We start from the raw sequence: 20986 nt of genomic DNA on the forward strand, positions 1-20986 counted from the left end.
GAGCAAGTTCAGCCCCAGAAGTATTTCCTGTTATGGCATTAATCTAATTCCCTGAAAGTAGAACTGATTTTTCATCTGTAAAGTAGATAAAGTGCCTGGAGCAGCAGACCATTACTCTGGGTTATCATGATAAAGAGGCTTAGTTTTGACACCAAAGTGTTTATCAGCCTAACCAGGGGAAGATTTCATCCTTTTTGTTGAAAGAGATATTAATGGATTATAATATTTCTTTGCTTCATGGAGACAATGAGTTCAGATTGAAAATGTTGACCCGAAATAATAATGTTCCCATAACGTATTAGAAGTTAATTTATCTGGAAAGCCCCCAGTACCTGGGGGAACAGGGAAAACTAGCCGTAAAATAATAATAGAGCGGGCAAGTGTGTCAGGAGTACATGATTGCGGTGCATCTGATCCTCCCCGTTTTAAGGATGTTCCTAAAGGTATTGGGTAATAGCACTCAGATACTGTGGGTGAGAACAAATTTCACACTTCTTTTAGTGACTAAAATGATGTCACCTTTATGTTTCTACCTGCTTAAAGCATTCTGCGTTTACCCAGAAATGTGCAACATCTTATACCTTATTCCTTTTTTGTAACACCGCCTTCTACAGTGTTTAAGATTTTACTACTATTATTTTATTAGTATTTATGTTATAAAGAGGTAGTTTGAAGATAGTACTTAAACTTGTCCATAAAAACTACTGCCAGCGTAAAGCTTTGACTGTATCCCAGGTGTGTACTGGTACAAACTACGCATGCAAATCTGTTTCAGACTATGGGAGCTGTAAGAAATCTCACAGTGCACTTCTGCCCCACGCCAGTGCCAGTATGTGTTCTGTATTTATATATCTGTATTTGGGTGTCATCCCCCCAAATTAACAGTCATCTCTGTATTTGTTTGCAGGGATAAACCGTGCTCGCCAGTCTGGTGAAAGTTAGTGTAATAGTAATTTTTACTTCAGGTGTGATGAATAAGTTTTGGTATCTGATCTCCAAGGGCTGGGGAGTGATGCAATTTTTCCTCGCTGACCTCTTGGGAAGCGTTGCCGTTGCTTTGCCGGGGTCGGTCGGAGCCTGGGTTTGCCCGGCCAGCGGGCAGGGCCATGCCAGAGGCAGCAGTGCGGGATGGCAGCTCAGATGGATTTCGGCTAGCGTAGAAAAAAATAGAGATACACGGGCCAAATAAGCCATAAATACTCCAGGCTGCAGGAATCCCCAAGCGTGACTTCACACTCGAAAGAAGCGCTGTTAAGGAGCAGGCGTAGAAGGAAGCATCATTCCGAGTCTGGATCATTTTCAGGGATGGCAAAGCCAGAGCCTGCGGCTGGTGCGAGGGGCCGGAGCCCCGAGAGGGCAGCTGGGTTGTCCCGAGGGACGTGGGGCTCGAAAGGCTGCTGGCTGCTGGGAGCCCGAGCCAGCATCAGGGGGCCGCAGCCGGCGTGTGCTGCGCTGCTGTGCCCCTCGCCAAATGCCGCGGGTGCCTTGGTCTGGGAAAACGTCGGTGCCCACCTGGGCTCATTCTCTTACATCTTCAGGCTTGAAGCTGTGAAATGTCCCCGAGGCGTTTTGTCGTTTGGGGAAAAAAAAAGTGGTTGACTGTGGTTGTAAAACTGTGTGCAAATTCATTATTTTTAGAGTGCCTACTACATTTCCATGACAGACGATATAGTCTTAAAGAAGACAGCAGGGTTTTCAAATCTCTGGATCTGGAAAATTGGAGGTGAGGATGCCTGTCCATTTCTGGTGGAGGGTGCGGGACCCAATCGTGCTCTCCCTGTCCTTAACATCGGGTCTTCGCTTGTCCAGTGCGACGGTCTGTTCTGCCATAAAACTGGCCGTGGTATAAGGCTATTAATGAGCGACTAGGGCAGGGAGAGGTTAGGAATTACTTGCCCTGGTAATAAAAGTGTGCAAGTAATTGTGGCCTAACTGTCTACATCACATTTACGTTTTTATTAAAGAAAAAAGGACATATGCGAGGCATATTTATTGACCCTCACTTCTAATACCGTTATGCTTGTACATATTATTGTGGACTTCTGAGACATTAAGGTACTACTTAGTTTTAAAAATATCTTTTTATTTAAATGTGGGTAGATGGTGTTGTAGGAGCTGAGTAAAAACTGGTATGTATACAGAAATTTAAATTTGAAAGATTTCAAAGAAATGTATCTATTACAGTTTTTTTCCTTATAATGAGATAAAAATTACACATTATTTTATGGGTTTTTTTAATTACTTACAAATTTGGAATTGCCTGCCTTTATGCAGTGTCTGTTAGGGCAGGCCTGTAGTGGGGCATTTGTTCCGCAGTAGATCGTAGCTTCCAAGGCAGTGTAAAAAGCCCCTCGTGCCGCTTTCCCTCATGGCTTTCCCAAAGCCCAGCCTGGAAGTCTGCTGGGGGAGACGATGGGAGCGTCTGGGCCTGACGGAGCACTTTCAGCTCTGCTTTCCGTGCTGTAGCACAGCTGTTGGAAGAAGGTAACCACCATGTGGCAGAGCAGTGGTGGGCACTGCTCTGGTGTGTGTTGAAATGCTCCCAGCCACCCCCCCAGCAAGTGAAAACTGATGTGAGGTGCAGAGGTGGCCATCCCTGTGTGATGCCTTCCCGAGACGATATCGTGGCTTTAGTCTGTTCCTTAAATCCCTGTCTTTTGATATCTTGGGGAACAGGGAGGTGAAGGGAAGGAAAATGATGATATCGCTACTGATCTGTTGATTTGTTGCATATGATCAACATGTAGAAACTTTCTACTGAAGAGCACTGGCTGTGGATTTCCTGTAGATTCCCTGGAGGGAGGAAGGGGGAGTTGTGTGTTGTTACAGGAAAAGTACGTCTTGCTCTAAAGCTGCCTCTATGGCTTCGCCTAGTCAGCTCTCCAGTGTAGTAACATGTAACGAGGAGGTGGGAATAACCTGGGTAACTGCAAATGTGACTAGCACAAAACATAGAAAATTAGGTTGCAAGAGCCTCTGTTGAGAGCTTAATGGAAAGAAAAGTCCTACGACACCAGCTGGTGCACACGGAAGATCTCGTCCATTAGATGCGTGGAAGCAGGTAGATGCTTACGTTGCAGCAAAGAACCAGCACAGCTCTCCGACCAGACCAGGCTTAGTAGGACGATCCAGCCATGGATGATCATGAGTAGCACGGAACTACTGGGAACAACATTTTAGAAGCAACAAATATCTTTGTGAGTAAGGGAGTATTTATTGGGAAAGGCCTTCTGTGAGCTACTGAACTGATTTTTCAGAACTGTTGTTAAATAAGCCTTTAGGTCTTTTTTTTTTTTTTTTTTTTTTCCCTGCAGTATTGATTAATGATAACTGTTATCCTGGTCAGATACATTTGCTTCTGAGTTTCTCAGTAGCTTTGACTGTGTTTAATAAATACCACATGCCTTCAAGCTGCAGTTTTGTGGCAGTTGGAGATGATGCAATTGTATTTCATCCTTCTACCAGAAAAATGCAAGCTTAGTATGTAGTGTGGTAGCTGAAGAACAGAGATAAATGGAAGGTTGATGTAGAAGAAGCGTACGTGGCTCTCTTCACATCTGTAGCGAGTGCTTGTATTCATTCAGCTATATGCCTACCTGAAAAAAATTTTTAAAAGTAATTTTGGGGGGCAGAAAGTTGAAAGGGAAAATATGTTTAGGGTACAAAAATGTTTTCTGTTGGTTTGGCAACTCTGTCCATTGCCACCTTATCTAAGGCCAAAACAGAAACATCTCCATTTCCTTTCTTTGAAAAAAAGGAGTATGTTTGTCTTTTAGAAAACATTGTCTGAGGATTCTAATCACACACAAGGGAATCTCTGAATTAATATTTCCCTAGGTTTAGATTATTAGAGATAATCCTATTGCTCAAGCAATCCCTCCAGTTGCTGGGGAATTACAAGCATGCAAGCTGTAGGATTTTACCACACAAATTTTAATAGAGACTGTAATAAAATAGAGTTAATGAATGCCTGGCTAAGTACAGCCCACTTGAGAGAAGCGTAGCTTCTGCAAAGGGAAATCTGACTTGTGATGCCTGAAGGACTTGACAGACGTGGGTAAGGGTTCGCCGAGTGACACGGCTCCATCTGCGCCAGGAAGGAATGCCCTGCAAGAGGAGCGAGCTTCAAAGCAAAACCACTCGGGCACCCAGAGCCCTCTGTTATGTTTGGCACCGGGGAAGCAGAGGCACTTGGAATAGTTCTCATCCGACTGGATGGACCACAAAAACTGAAGCAGAACCAAACAAAGCACAAACCAACCCAAATGTTAGGAGTTCTAAAGCAAAGACTAGAGAACAAGGCACAAAACATCAGTGAACGATCAAAGAAACCCACACCTTGGATACTGCTTATAGTTCTGGTGCTGCCAGTTCCAAAAGGCTGTAGTAGAACTGGAAAAAAGTTCAGAGAAAGGCGATAATATAAGCAGAGATAAAGAATGGCTTCTGTATGAGGAACATAGAACTCTTGCTTCGAAAAGAAGCAGCTGAAAGGAGGAAACTACAGAAGCTGAAGAAATCAGGTAGCGATGTGAGAGGATACGTTAGGATCAACTGTTCACTGCGTCTTCCAAGGTGAGACTTAAGTGTTACCGAGTCAAGCTAGTAGAAGCCAGATTCAAAATAAATACAGGTTGCAGATATGTGGCACATCTTGCCAGAGGTGGTTGTGGTTGCGAAATGTTCGCTTCGAGTTCTTGGAAGATGGATTCACCGAGCGTTGCCTTGTAAGAGAAACTACAGCATGCTCAGGAATTTTTTGAGCTGGAAATAGTTGGAGCTGAAAGATGACATGGGAAAAGTGTGATAAATGGATGCCTTGCTCTTAGTTTTCCTTGTGTGCGTCTACTCGTGGCCATTGTTAGAGGCAGGACTCTGGACTACACGGATCTTTGGCTGAACAAGTATAGCTGTTCTTGTGCTCAGTGTTGGAAGTGGTGGCTTGGTTTCCAGAATGTACTGAAACACTGAAAGGTTTAGAAAGAATTGCTATTCTACAGAGAGACTTTTTTGGGGTATAGAGCTGATAGGAGCACCTGTGCTGCTCCTTGTTTCCATTTGCTGCTTTTGCCTTTGGTTTTGGTAGAAGCAATACGTTTGCCAAGACAGACCTGTGGGAAGGAGAAGTTCTGGCAGAATTGTACAGATGTGAACACCGGATAGCTCGGCTGATGTGGGGAAACATAGCCAACGGCTTGCAGAAGAGCTGCAGGCTGCCCTTTCTGTGAGCCCTGTCATTTCATCCAGCACAGCTCCAGTTGGACTCGAAGATCTATTTTTGCAGAGTGAGTACAATTAGTAGCACTAATTCAAGCAGTATATATCGCCCACCAGCTCTTGCCAAAAAAAGAAGATTGGAAAAATCTTTAGCACAAGAAAGCTAAAATCCGAATGAACTTCAGATGTTTCACTCTAACGGCAACAAATCACTCGGCTTTGAGGGGGTGATGCAAAAAAAAAATTCTTTTTCTGTATTATTGCTAAGGTTCTTCTTTCATTGCACCACGATTGCTATTGAATTAAAAATTATTTGGGGTACCCCGGACTCATTTTGAAAAGATTGCAAGGATACAAATAAAGTCCTCAGGGTGAGCGTCTGCCCGTGGCTTGCCCTTTACATCTGTTGTTTTGAAAGATACCTGTCATAGCTCAAAGTGAGACAGCATCCCCCCAGTAAAAGTTTTAAAGTACGTTTCTCTGATAGAATGGTCTGTATATGTGAAGCTACCGTTACTTGCTGGGCTTACCATTTTTATTAGTCCTACTGTCTTTGACCATCAACCCCGTAATTCTAACACTATTTAATTTATCGTCCCGTCTCAACTCGGGATTCCAAAGCGCATGGGCATGGCAGAGTCTTGAGGACTGTCCTCAGCTGATGCCATCTTGCGTCGGGCTCGGGCGCGGATATTGCAGATGGTGAGAGGGATCAGTGTGCTAGTCCCACAAGTATGCATTTATTCCTTTAAAAAAAATAAACCTGCTGTACTTCACACATTCACTGTTTTCTTGTAGAAAGTTTTAACATGTTTTTATCTACAGTGCTTTTATGATTTTATGCATGCTTGTGTTGCACTGCTCACAATCCATTTATGTCCTGAGGGGGAGAGAAGTGTATTTGTATTTATGTCTGCAAGGTCTTGGGTCAAGGCAAACTTCTCTGGACAATTTAAACACAATCATTTTAGCCATCTGTTAGCCACTGCTCATCATGAGGGTTTTTTTTTTTAAATCAAAAAACATCAAAAAAACCAACACCATAGAAATTAATGCTTGATAGATATTCATGACGCTTGTTTTCTCTCATAGTGGGAAAGCAGCTTTATTATTTTCAAGTAAAATTTTACATTGTTGGCTTGAATTTGGAATCACTTCTTCAGAAGCAGAAAAGGAGCATACTGTTTCTCTTAAGATAATGACATGCATGTGCTCATGACTGATTCAGTGTTTTGATCTGAGATGCTCTGGACATCTATCACGTAGCTACTGTCATATAAATTGCACATTAATATCACCAAGATTTATTCCAGCATTTGAAACACTGGAAGTTCCCTTCATGACAATGTATTAGAAGTATTATAGGATATGTACCAGATTACTGGAAATTTAATTCAAAAAAAACCACCACCAAACTACCTACCTAAACATACTAAGCAGCTACATCTCATTTGGCTTTCTGATAAAAATATATCACTGATTTAATGGAGACATTTGGAGAGCTTACAGAAGTGTTGATTTCATAAACAAGATAAAATCACCTTAATGAGGTAGAATCCAGTCTTCTGCAGTTGATAAAGAATATGTGGTCCGTTGGTTATAAATTTCTGTCTGATACTGGAAGGTGTTAGTGAAGATTTCCCTAACTAGTGAGATTGGCCCCTGAGGACACTTGTTACTTCCACACGGCTGTTACAAAAAAACTTATTTAAACAAAGCCCTATCGTGTGTGCAGGTTTCGGAGCCAAAGGAAATATCAGCATGTGTCCAGTTATTTGGGGGTGGTTTTGTGTTCCCAATCCTTGAACTTTGTTTTCTGTTTCCAGACATTTGTACTGTTCTACAAGTGCTGGCGAATTATTTAATAACTAAGGCAGAATGAGGAGACTTGCAGACTGGGATCAGGAGCAAGGAGAGGGGGAATGGTGAGGAAGCAATACAGAGGGTACGCTTGCAATTTCAAATGTGAAGTCACACTGAATATATTTATGGTGACAAACCTGATGCTTATAGACTGTTCAAAAAACCCCCATTATATAGGAAAGAAGTATAACCCCTAAACAACTTGTAGGGAGGAGGGTGTGCCCCACAGGGCAAGGCAGAAGAACCTTCTGCAGGTAGGACTATGTTCAGAAGAGCCCAGGAGCAACAGCTGGGCCAGCTCCATCACTTTGAACGACCGATCCCAGCATATGTGACAGTAGCCATCGCTCCTCCTTGAGCGGGAGGGGGTAGCTGGAGCCACCATGGGAGACTGGTACAGCTAGCCATGGGAGGAATGCTATACCCAGTGCGCTGAGCAGCTCCGGTTAGTGCAGTGGGTTCTTTTTTGCTTGTAGCTAAAACATAAAATCAAGAAAAAGACGTAATTGTTATTTACAGTCGCTAAGGAGGAAATGGAAAGGCAATCAAGAATTTATGGAGGATATAAAAATAGCAAGTGACTAATAGGAAGTTTGTGATCCTCATTACTTTGCTTGTGGTTCGTATCTCATTTACTTGCATTTTTCGTAAAGTTAGTGTTGTAGGGTAGGAATAGAGTCAGCCTTTGTGTATAGATCACCTGTACTATAATGAAGTTGCAATCTAGATCAGAGACTTTGAACATTACTGCAACATGAGTAAATAATAAAACGATATTAATAAGAAACAGGAGCCCATCTGCACAGGATGCGCAACCACCTTAAATTCTATAGATGTCAAGTGTAGATGAGTTGCAAATGTCGGGTTTCCTAAGGTAGGGCACATTTCCTGTGTAGAGGAAATTTCCTTACTCAATAAAAGGCTTTGTCATTAAGAACTACTTTTGTATGCAAATACCTATCAAAAGAAAAAACATGGATATTCTAAAACAAAGTACAAGTTATCTGGGTCTAGCAGAACTTCCTGCTTTTGAGATGTTAAATTTATTAGATTGTAAGCATTCCAAGACATAAGCTGTTGGATCGTTTTCTAATTGTGAAGCAGTAGCACAGTGACGTCTGAAGTAATACTCATGGCACAAAGTGGTTTACTCGGAGGTCTTACCTTCCTCTGTGCTCCTTGCTGTCTCAAAACGTGAAGATCTCGGGCAGATAACAAAGGGAAATATCAGCTGTCCATGGATGGAGACACCCTAATAAGCACTTAGCAAGATACTTAATGATTAACTGTGTGCATTAATTAGTTACAAGTGTTATGTGTCATTAATAAATCTATACTTAATTACAATACTAAACACCTTATGTGTTTTATGATTAATTCCATAACGAAAGCAAGCATTTATGTGTTTGTAAATAAGTGGTGATTGCGGAGTAATTATCGTTAAATTGACTAAAATGAATTGTTAACTGTGTCACTGTAACCTGCTCCTTTCACTCAGTCTAAGAATGAATGCAACTTGGAGGCGGGGGAGATTTTCCACCTTATTTGTGTATTTGCATGAGGAAATTCTGTGCTGTGATTCCTCCTGTGTGTTTTCGGGTTAAGAAAGAGAAGGTAGAACAGCTTCAGAAACAGCAACCCGGTTTTAGCAAAGGTAAATAATACTATTTGCTCACTTAGTGTATTTTTTTTGCAGTTCAATATGTTTATAAATGAATAAGAAAAAAGTAATCCTGGTATGTATTTCGCAAAATATTGTCTATTTATGTACAGTTCCTTAGAAGAATAGATAAAAACTATGTGCGTTTTATCTTCTTTTTAGAAGGGATTGTACAGAATGTGCCTTACGGTCTGTTTCTGTCCCGCTGGAAGTTGGACAAAGTCTTAATAACTTCAGCAAAATCAGACCGTTATTGTTCTACACATAAGGAGCTGGTTTAGTGGCTTAAGCTACTAAAATGCAATGGAAAAAACTGCAGTTTCCTAGAACCGTAGATTAAATTCTTCATCCTTTAGAGGCAGATGACTAGAGTGCCCACTAGTTTTTTCAAAAAGAATCAAAAAATTCTGGTCTTTTCTGTATTTTTTTGTTCCTATTCAGTTTTCTAAGAATGGCGAGCAGTTGCATTCTTATTCGGCAGGTTTTTTTCAATACATGTTCTTCAGTCATTTTCAGTTAATATCTCTGGGCTCACTTTGCATTGTAGATACCAGAAAATGCCATGTAGTTGAAAAAGCAATAGGAAGATGTTTCACCCACACGGGTTTCTGCTGCGCCTCTCCACTCATCGCTAAAAAGCTTAGCTTGTTAGTATACTCTCAGGTTTCTCTTACGAAGAAGTAATGCTGGCTTAAGGAGAAGAGTTTCTGTTTATCAGCTTTCTGTTTTTGGATGCTAACAACATCCGAACATTCACTCAAGGTTTGCTGTTACTGCCGCTGCCATCACAGATGGGCTTTCATGTTGATGACTCGTCCATCTGAAGTGGTTTCAGCTCTTCTCGTGTGTCCCTGTAACAGTGGAGAAAGCGCTGTCATCTGGACTGTTCTGGGACATCATGGCACAGAGTGGTCTTGGAATGCAAAAGCATCTTGCAGTTTGTTTCTCTTCCTCAAAAAATTACCATTAACTTTGTGGGTGGATGTGAATTTCAGTGGAATTGCTAAACTCAATTGTCTGCTTGTTTGAACGCTTTTCTAGAAAAATGTGCTGTGCTAATGTCACTTAATAAGCAAATTGAGAAAGAGCAAGGTGGGTTTTGCTGGGAGGAGCACAGCCTCCCAAAGTGAACAAGAATCATCTCTGTTTCACACGTGTTTTTTCAATTCAGGCACATTCTCTAGGTTTTTCATCTAAAAGGATGAAGAATGACACTAACTGAAGGAATGACATTTCAGTCAGCTCTCGATGAAGATCGAAGTTTTCTGAGCAGAGCTGGTGGCCAACGCCCTTTGCTGACTCAGGAGAACACTCCTGCATTACTTAACAGTTCTTATTTTTAAAGTTATCACTGGAACCATGAAGGCTAGAAATATCGGCCATTTTTACAGTTCTAAACTCTAGTTTTCTAAATTATATCATAAAGTAATGTATTCTGCACAAGCTCGTTATAATATTTGAGAGCTCTAAAAATTGATATAAAATGCGTTTCCCCTTCAGGATGGCCATCACTTTGTAATAGCGAAGTTTATGATCCTCTTTTACCAAAAAAAGAATTATTTGACTGCATTTCTCAATGCATACACCAAGTTCTCACAGAACAGTACTGGTATGATATTGATAATTTTAATATGACTGAATATTCACTGACAGATTTTGAGAAAGGGGACCAAGCTGGAAGCAAGTAGTGCATGTGAGTCTTCTCTTCACTGTGAAATGTAACTGCTCTGACCAGGCCTGTTAGGAGGAACAGAGGGAATGAGGGAAGAGTTGTCTTTGAGATTAAGATACTGAGTCTGGAGTCATGAAAGAGGCCTGGATTCCTGGCTGTTCCTGGTTGTCGAATTTTTTTGCAGAACCGTGGCTTGGAAGCTTGCTGTTTGGCTTAATTCAATAGCCCTTGTGAAATCATCTCAGCTTCTGTTATAGGCACAAAGTATTAGTATTATTTGCCTTATTGTTGACAGTTTGCCCCAGGATAACTGCTGCAGCCAAGTATTTCCATTTGTATTCAGTAGTATTTACATATATGAGGTACCCATGGGTCCCATCGGTCCCTGTTATGATCGTGATGTGCTCAGAAAGGAAACTATGAATTACATTTCTGAGGAAGTTAGGGGCATCTTCCAAGAAAATGTTCTGTATAAATCCAATTATATGTGACATTATTAAAGATCAAAACTCTGCTTTGCAGCCCCAAGACTAAGACTTGTTTATTGAACAATGTTTCAGAGAGGAGATGGTTGTATGATAGATGTTGTATTCAGGAACTATCAGCCACAGAAGCAAGAGTGTAGAGGTATGACATGCATGTGCACAGGTGTACACAGATAGAGCTGGCTTTTTGTTCTGTCCAGAATCCCTCACAGTCTCAAACTTTATTTTTTCTAAAGATACTAGGCTCGTATTTACATTATGTAGTTCACAATTTGTTTTGCCTGTAATTTCAAATTTTTCTTTATTGTAATAGAAATATGATTGCCATTTTGAAAATAATTTTTCAGACATCAGAACAAACATTCATTTTTATCTCAGGATATGTTTACTCTAGAGATTGGATTTGGTATTCCCAGGCTTTAAAGTACTCCTAGAGAAGATAAATGCAAACTTCGTTTCCTGATCGCACAAGTGGCCTGAGCACATACTTTAGATAACGTTAATAAAATCATAGTAATACATAATGTTGTTAACAACAAAATGCATCTTTTATCAATGCTGCGTTTTTTTCGGCAGCCAGCAGAACTTGCAAAAAGCCAACGCATGCAGAATTGCTGCGGGATGCCATGGATTTGACTTTCATCAACTGGAAATTAATTTTGCTGCAGTTTGTAAGACACTTGTATTGTGCTAGCTCTTATTCCTAACAGTGGAGGAGAATCTCTGGTTCAACTGAATTAAACCGTTGCAGCATGGTGAGACAGAGCCAGCAGTGAAATCTGGCTTGCATGCGCGAGTATTGGAAGTCGCGATTTTTGGAGAGCAGCCTGTCATAACTTAAAGCTTATATAATTCGAGCGCCTTGGTAGTCGTTAGATGCTCCAAGTTCTCCGCTGGACATCGTTGGCCCAGATTCCTTATCTGAGTTCTGCCAAAGGCCTGCCTGGTATTCCCGGCTGATGGCCGCTGATCCGACAGGACACCGGCAACGCGGGGTTTTGCAGAGTTTAAACAGGATGAAGCCAGCCTTGCTGTGCTACTTCTGAGAAAATAGGCAAAAGAACGGAATGTGTTAACTTCTTTTTAAAAGTACAAGTAGCTACTTTAAGTAATAATGGTTTTCAAGATGCGGGTTGTACAGACTGATTAGCCATGCTGTCTTGTCTTCTTACCTTAGCTGCTGGTCAGTGGCCTCTTAATGCGTTACGATTGTTCTGCGTCCCACTATGCTGCTTCTCCAAATGATCTTTTTGGAGATGTTAAAAGAGGAAAAAGCAACCAAGCTTCCATTCCGTCTCTGAGCAGGCTATGCTGTTAACAGTCTCAATCACTTCTCTGTAATATCTAAAGGGTTTTTTTTTTGTACAGCTGAAAAATAGAGAAAATCCAAGTTTTTTAAAAATACGATTTTTTTTTTTTTTTTTCTTTTTTAATTTGTAAACAAATTTCTTCCTCCTTTGGGAGAGGCATCTTCTTCCTTTGGGAGAATACTGTGAAACTGCCTTTCATTTTGGTAGCATATGTTAAATACCTAAGAAAGGTATGGTAGCAATTTAGGTTTAGAACAGAAGTTTTAACATAAAGGAGTTAAAACATTTTCTAGTGTTCCAGTTGCAGACTGGATGCAAGACTAATCTGGAGGCTTTCTTATTGCTTGGCCTTCTCCTGGCAGGACATGTTACTGTGAACTAGTACAGCTCCCATCATTTTCAGTTGCCACTGGACGCTCGGTGCATACAACTTTTCCAAATTCATAATATATACCATGGGAGGTCATTCTGTACTCAAAATTATAAAATCACTATGTAGTAGGAATCGAGGTAAATTGTTGAAATACGAAATCAGGTTACAAGTCTCTCATGGACTGTGGATTGGTGTTATAGTCCACATGCTCACAGAGTGAGCGAGAAAGGTTTTTACAAAGACTTTTGAGTGCTGATCTGCTCCTATTGACGTGATAAGAAATAATAGGGATTAAACAAAAGTATCAATATTTTTAACTGTGTGCCATCCTAATAATATAATAAACAAATATTTACTGTCTAGCAGTAACTTGGAATCTGACGCATGTATTCCTCCTCCAGTCCTCTTTTTTTCCAGTGGAAAATGGCATGTGATACATTTTTACATTTTCATCGCCTTTCTTTGTGGTGTTCTGTGAGGTGCAGAGTGTTCTTACTGGTGAGGTAAAGGCAGAAGAAATCTACTGAGCCAAAGTGGCTGTTATCGAAATACAAGAGTCACGGGGAAGATGCAGCAGTTTCATGTTCCGTATCTGAACATACTTTAGGTTTGGAACTGGTGCTAATTTGGGGATTTCCAGGGCCGACAGGCCATCTTCTGTAATCCCGAATCTGCATCTAGGATTTTCACAGTAAAAATTATTTCATCGCAGCTTTGAGGAGAATACAGGATGGCATTCATTCCTTTGTCACGTGCAAGGTTAAGGAGAGACTTTAGACAAAAATTCTGCAGTCCTAGGGGTGAATTTGTTGGATAACTAAGATAAAAGCCCAGATTTTCAGAGCTGAAAATCTGCTATTTATGATACATCATGTTGTAAGAAATATAGCCCTTCTGTTAGAACGTTTCAGTACACCTTGGAAATACTGTGAACACGTAGAAGACAAAACTTACACGGCAGTCGTGACTCCCCAGCTAATCCATAGCAGACTTTAAAATTAAACCCAGTAGATTTCACACAGTTACTAGCCTAGAAGTGGCAGTGTGTCCCTCAAATGAGCTTTAAACTTCTATTAAAACTTCCAATTTTTCACAGTAACCTAAGGAATTCAGTGACAACCATTGGCCTGTAGACAGTATTAAAGTCGGCGTCGATCAGGTGTTTCGGAGTTCACCTGTTGCTTTCTGCGATAGCTGCAATCTTGGAACTGCGCGTAGTACAAGAAGTAACTATGGAAGAACACTGAAGCATTACATATTCTGTTAAGCCAGACAGCAGGTAACACTGGCCTCCTAAAGGCACGCGGCAGGAAACAAATGTGAAGTTCCCTAGCGGAAATTTTCAGTAAATTGAAGGAAAAGCTGAAGGGTTTGGTGTTGAAAGCTACTTGTGTGCCTGGTAGTCCTGGTGGTCACCAATGGTAGTTTCAAAAGTAGTAGCTTACATGCCAGCCCTGCAGAAGTTCTGAAGAGCATATCCAGTGTTAAAAAGATGAACAAAAGGGTTTGTTTGCTCTTCTCTTTAGTTTCAGCTTTTCTCTTTTGCTGTCTTCTCAAGCCTACTCCTTTCCTATCCTGCCCTGCAGGTTGTTCGGTCGCCAACCGTGGCACATGGGGACAACATATCCCCCCCAACTCGTTTCCTATTGAAACGTTTGTTATCTTGAGATGAGACCAGTAGTTGTCATGCTGTGGAGATATGCGAGCTACTGTTGCCTTTAGCTTTGGGGGAAATAAGTTGGGATTTTTCCAGAAAAGTGAAGCAAGGTAAGCTTCTCTCTGTGATAACCTCACAGTTGTGTGTATTTCCATGGGTGAGGATTCCTAGAACCACTCAAGGGCAGTGCATGCCATCTTATGCTTTCTCTTCCGTGGCTGTTGAATTGTCCTTGCTACTAAGAAGACTTCGATAGGGCCCATTGCTGGGCTGTGTTTTTTGAGAGATTTGTGAGCTTGATGCAATTTTAAAAACATAAGATTAAAGGTCTGCTGTTGCGAGTTGGGCATGAAGAGGAAAATTCTGCCCTTTGCTTGTTCCTATTTGGAGGCCAACTGCCATGTGCCCGTAGTAAGTGAAAGAGCTGCTTGTTATTGAAACAACATTTTTGTTGGCCAGAAACTGGCTTATTTTGTAAGAGGAATCATAATTTCAGTATTGGTACTGAAAGAGAAATACTGTGCAGATCTACAGGTCTGATTATGCTAAACACAATGTGTGGTTATTTGCTGCATAATTGAAACTCTTAGCTTCACTAATGAGTAAAGAAGATCAGGTTTTGGATTAAGCAAGTAAACAAACATAATAAACAAAGATATTTTAATTCATGTCTGTGGTGCGTGTATTCTGACAAGCATACTTGAATTATCAATGAAGATGGCAATACAGTAAAATACGCAGTTGCTTACATTAAAAATTCAACTTCTTTCAACATTTAGCTGACAGTCTCCATACAATACTCTTTGTGATACGGCTCTTTTACTACTACATGGCACCTGCTGGACAATGCTAATGTCTCTTTTTTTTTTAAGGATAACTATCACCTTGTGGTATACTGTGTAGAAATACTGTCTCGGCAGGACAAGACTGTCATTGCGCTGCTGTCTGTGGGAGGTATTGACCCAGTACATGATAGACAAAGGGGAATATCAGAACTGTGCTTGCTGGCGATTTGGCTAGTAGCTTGCTTGGTCCTTTGGGTTGTTTTTCTTTCCATTTTCATGGTATATCAAATTTGGGGTTCCATTAAGAGGAACTGCAGAAATTGTTACTCTAATGACAGATGAGAACTATATCTTTTCTTTCTATATGCAGTAAGGGAATGAAATTCTATAGCGATCTGAACAAGACCATGTTCTTCTGGGCAATTTTGCATAATCTGAATGATAGCTTTTACTTTGATACCATTGTGTTAACCAAATTCTAATGGCAGAAGGAATGAAAAAGACTTTTTTTTCTCTATTTGGATACAACAGGAGTGCGAATGTGAAGTAGCTACTGAAGTATTTCAGAGAGAACATGCAGCCCATGGGTCAGTCGTAGGTCGAATTGCTCGCTAGGTCCTTCTGAAGCCTTGCCGTGTTGCGGAGCCCCATGGCATCTAGGCTGATGGGATATTGTGCTTGGCTCGGGTTTTTTCTTTAGTCTCTTGCATGAGTAGGGTAGTATTCGAACTAAGTGGTTGTAATGAGTTCCTTTTTCAGCAAATAGGAATTCCAGGAATCACCTTCTGTGTAGGGAAGAGTAAGTGACCAAAGGAAGCAAAAGATTTGTGCATTTGATACAGCTCTACTTGAAAGGAGCCGGGGCTTGTGAGAAAGTACCAACTCCAGTTCCTGGCCTGCTTCTTTTAAAGCGAGTTCTTTTTATTGAATTACCTGGAATAAATTAAACACTTGGAGGAGCAGTAAAGACAGGCTATTTCGTGATGTATTTTAATATGCTGAGGTTTTTTATTGGTGGATTGAGCAGCTGTGTTTTGTTTTTTCTTTATAAAAAATCTCAGAGTTTTTGAAAACTGTATGAAAATAAGAAAAAGAAATCAACCATTAGTGCTTACTGTTTAAAACAGTGAGAAGTATTAAAAAAAAAAATAATAATCTGAGATCATCAAGGTAAGGAAACCAGGCTTTGGTCAGTGTCCTGCTGGAAGGCGACTGACTGGTGGACTCCCTCTGCGGACAGTTTCCGGGCCAGATTTCTGTGAGAGAAATACCTGCAAGATAGCACTGCAGAGGTGACTTTGTCTTTGGAAAAAAAACTGCTGGACTTGATTAAAATCAATTTTTCTCAGGCTTTACTATTTTAAAAAATATTTTAGCAGCACATGAGGATAAAGCATAGTCCTCCCATGTTTGTCATCCTGTGGAGAACTGAATTCAAGTCGGAGCTACTGCACCTCTTCCTTTCATTTCCTCTGCTTAAAATGTCCTGGAAAGCTTCTTATCTGAGCTCAAAGAAGACATCCAGCACCGACAGATTTTGGCCCAAATGGGAAGTTTGACAAAACTATATGCAGCTGAGAACAGTCTTATAATTGGAAGTATGAAAGCACTTCAATAGTTGTGTGACGCTGAAGGGGAATTCCTGAGACAGGAAATCAAGTTCCCAATACGAGTTCTTTGGTAGCAGGTGGGTTGGTTTTCCTGGGGGCGTTTGACGATTGTGAATTGAGGTCTTTGACACCTCACCTTTATGTTATCATCTGGGAAAGTGGTCTGGGTTTTTTGGGATGGGTTTTTTTGCCACTAGTCTAGCAGGTAAAGATATTTAGTAACTGTCTATCAGAAATGCTTCTTTGAGTGAGGAGATTAGACTTGACACATGCCGTCCCCCCATTCCTGGTTGTCACAAAGGTTGCTTGTCCTATCAGTAATGACTTTGCTCGTTGATACAGCTGTAGATCTCGAAGACTGAAGTATGTCCAGTCTGCAAGGATGAAACTGTTAGGGGTTGGTCCGTGTCTTTCTGAAGGATCTGGTAGCGTTGCACAGCCACACATTGCTAGAAGCTGCCGTGTTCCGTTCTGACGTCCGTTTGCTCAGCATCCCGGGCAGCCGGCTGGCGAAGCCTGAGCTGCAGCAGAAGACGCAGCTGTCAGCCCAAGGCTGCCTCCGCTCTGGTAACTGGAGGAGAGGGGAGCAGCACTGTGGGGTCCCTGCGTTCTGGGCTGGGCTGCTGGGACGCAGCAGCACTCGGCTGCAGAATGAAATCCATCAGCGGCCCCGGCTGCGGCAGATGGGTCTCTGTGGTGTGCGTAGTGGTGTGAGCTTCCGGGCCCCAGTGGACTGACGTTAATCTGCAAGGACTTACTACCTAGGGCGAGGCTGAAGAGTTTGATTAAAACAGCAGGCGCTTCAGTGCCACGCCGTGCGTCTTCCTCTCCATTTACAGTCTGGTGTTTTGCAGTGGTCTAAGCCTTAAAGCATAGGAAGATGCATGTTTGACAACTCCATTTTACAAAATACCCATAAAAGTCTATGTAGAAGAACTTTCAATATATAGAGTAAGCTTTTAAAAATGTATTTGTATATGTTTGGTTTTTTTTAAATCGAATTATGGGAATATGTTACTGCTGAAGGGTGTATAGCCTTCTAAAGCAAGGAAAGAAAAAATCACTGCCAACTGCTGAACAGCTAATTCACTCAATATAAAACAAAGATGCATTTCTGTAGGGCTAACGACATGCATCCCATCTCCTTGACAACCGCTCTAATTACCTCAGCTTGGACGATCAATATTTGATCTTTTTCCCACCATACAAACATGTCACTTTAACTCCATAGCTTTCTCTTAGCTTTTTGATAATTTGCAGCCAAGTGAAAATGGTCCTTTCTATTTGTTCTCCCTGGCTTGAGGCCAAGGGTTCTCTCAATAGCATAATGCAGTTCATTGATATGAATTTGTTGATCTCCTGGGTAGTTTTTCACAAATTTAGGGCAATTAAAAACCTTTAGAAAGCATTTCAGTTGAAGTCAATAATTTTGCTTTTAGAAATTACTTCATCATTTCATGATCATTTTTGCTTCATCTGTTCATAAAACAACTTCAGAAGAAAGACAAAGCACCATTTTATTGAGTAGTTTATATACACATAAAAACCACAGCTTTCAAACGTAGAATTATGCAACAATTTAGAAATACTTGAATTGGAATGTTTAATTTGTAAGAATAAGAAATCGCTAATTCTATTTTGGACTCTGAAAAGTAATTCTTGTTCTTTTTAATACAAAGATGAGGAAGCTGGATGAACTTTATCAATAGTCACGGAAACTTTCTGAATACGTTTATGTCATATAAGGTATGAGAGGAATCTGGTGTTGGGATGGGAAGTTGATTTGTGTGTTTTGTTTTGAGCAGTTTTTGTTTGGAGAGGATTTTTCCTCACTAACCTGTTTCAGAGGTATTTTAGGGTTTGCATGTATTACCACAGTATTATTTAATCTAGAAAGCGTTTTATGGAGGCTCAGAAGTTTTTTAATTAATATAACAAGCCATATATAAAGGGGTGCTATCTTTAAATAATAGGAAGTCAGAAAGGCTGTGCAGTTTTATGGTGTCTTTTGTTGCTTCTACAGATCTTGAAGTAGTATCAGCTTGAGTTCAAAGTACAAGATACCTCATTGTACAATCGCGTGCAAAGTGGGAGTTATGGAACTTCTTTTGTCACCTAGTTAAGGAGTCTGGTTTCCCTGGAAAGAAAACTGGATTTGTGGGGGAAAACAAAGACAGTAATATGGTCGCATAGAGATGGAACTTCAGCATCCCTTTGTGGAAAACAGGGAGGGACATGTTCTGGCATTTTGGAGTGAGTGCTCTGAGAATATTTACTTGTATTTACTCTTAGAGCTGTTACACAGGTAAATATGTTGTCAGTGAGGTGCAGAATAAAGAGTGAGTTCTGTAGTGAAAATAAGTTAAATAATTCTTTAAAGATTCTCATAATGACGGGGTGACAGCAAATGGTGGAAATTTTTGCTGGAAGATGAGCGTATGCTAAGATTTCAGGCAGCTTCACCTTGCAAGGATTTAATGGAAGACTAAGGAATCTTGCATTTGATAAAGGGAGCAATGACATTTATAAAAGTAAAATAACTGTAGCGGATGATGTTTGAAATTATGCAAAGAGTTATTTGAATTTTATACCCAAAAATCACAACAGAAACTTTATTTTCTACCCTAAATTAAGAAGTGATCCTGTGAAGTAAGTGGTTGTTTCACACAAAGACCTAAGAAAGCCTTGACATGTCGTGATGATGATAATATTGAACGTGCAAAAAGACCAGGATTAAGGTTATGTGGGAAGGTTTTGATGGTGGCTTTCCTCACCTCGGAAGCTTTGCATTCTGCAACTTGAGGAAGTGTCTTTGGTTGCGGAGAGCATTAAGGGGTGGGGAAGCTGAACGCTTGATAGTGAAAAATGCAAAATGCACACTGTAGGGCTACCGAAGATCGTCCATTATCTGTGATCTTCAGAGAACAAAATGAATACCTGCCCAAGTAAGCGGGCACACACTCGCTCTTTTTAACCCAAGCACTATTTTTTTATTATGTCATGTTCTGAGGTGTCCAGCGGCCAGATTCTGTGCAGCACTGAGCCTGCCTGAATGGGCCTTTTTGCTGGGATGCACTTGGTAACCGAGCCTTGGCACTGTGCGAGCGTAACTTACCCAACTCTTGATTTTTTTTTTACTGTTCTTGCAGACGGTTGGCCCAAATCATAAGCATGCATCTACCTATAAAAGACTGTTCAAAACACTGTCAATCTAAAGGAATCCATTTAACTGTATCAAACAGAGTATGCCCGTATGAGTTTATGATGGCCTACCATGCTGTCTTGTTGTTAGTTGTATTCCCTGTTTCATAATGCGTGAAAGCAAACTTCAAAGCAGCAAACTCTTTGGAAAGGAAAGTCACAGGTAAAGTGCAGAGTTACGTGCCAAATATTTTGGTTAAAATACATGAGACTTGTCAAGATGTACTGCTCATGCTTCCACTCAGTGAACACTAGTAAGTTGTGGAAGTTTGTGGAAGTGTTAGCACAGAGGAGTTGATACTCTACAGTCCAAAAAAGCTTTGTGAATTGTTCAGTGTGGCAGGTCAGAAGTAGAAATAGTGAGCACCCAAACTTCAGGCCATGGAATGAAGCGATTTAATCAGGGTAAATTGTTTTTTGTCATGTGGTTGATTAACTCATTTTGTTTGCTTGCTTTTTTCCCATGCTCTCATGGGTGCAAATCTATGTTATTGAACAGTACTAGGATTACCTCGAGGTGGACAATGCAAGATATTTTTGCTGTCTGGTGTTGTGTTGGCATCTTGTTATTTTCTCTTTAGGAATTACTGCTAAGCTCTTGGTGTTTTATGGAAGACTTTAAATCCTTTGTTTAGTGCATGCTGTGTTTATTAAATAGATACACTATGTTGAATTATAATCCGTTCGTAGAGTGAAAGGCTGCTATGCCCAAGGATACGTTAAAATCTCTCCAACTGCTTATATCTGCAAAACAAAATCTATCATAGTAGATCAGGGCAAATGCCCATCTAACCAAATACCCTGTGTCTGACAGTGGTCAGATAATCCTTAAATATTTCAAGCAAATGGGGGAGGAAAGAGTATTTCTTCTGCGGTATCCCAATAGCTTGTGGCTGTCAGCAGTTATGGACTTCGTTGATGTGAAGTTGAGTCTTCTCACTCAAGAGCATCGTGGTCCCGTCATGCTATTAAACAACAATTTGTTTGAAGAAAAGTTTCATTTGGTGTAGTAGGGTGGTTTATTGATCTTTTTTCTTATATTAGCACTGTCAAATTTTTGCTTCTGCCATGTAAAACATTTTAATACAAATCCTGAGGATCTTGGTAAAGATTGCTCGTATTCAGGAGCTACTGAGTCTATAATTTAGAACAG

General features: G+C 40.7%; 1 protein-coding gene across 2 annotated transcripts in view; it reads left to right on the plus strand.

Annotated features, from left to right (window-relative positions):
• The window catches only part of ADK (adenosine kinase), a 289560-nt gene that overhangs the window by 161945 nt on the left and 106629 nt on the right, over positions 1 to 20986 (plus strand). The window lies entirely within an intron of this gene.

This window comes from Opisthocomus hoazin, chromosome 6 (assembly GCF_030867145.1).
Source record: "Opisthocomus hoazin isolate bOpiHoa1 chromosome 6, bOpiHoa1.hap1, whole genome shotgun sequence".
NCBI classification, from domain to species: Eukaryota; Metazoa; Chordata; class Aves; order Opisthocomiformes; family Opisthocomidae; genus Opisthocomus; species Opisthocomus hoazin.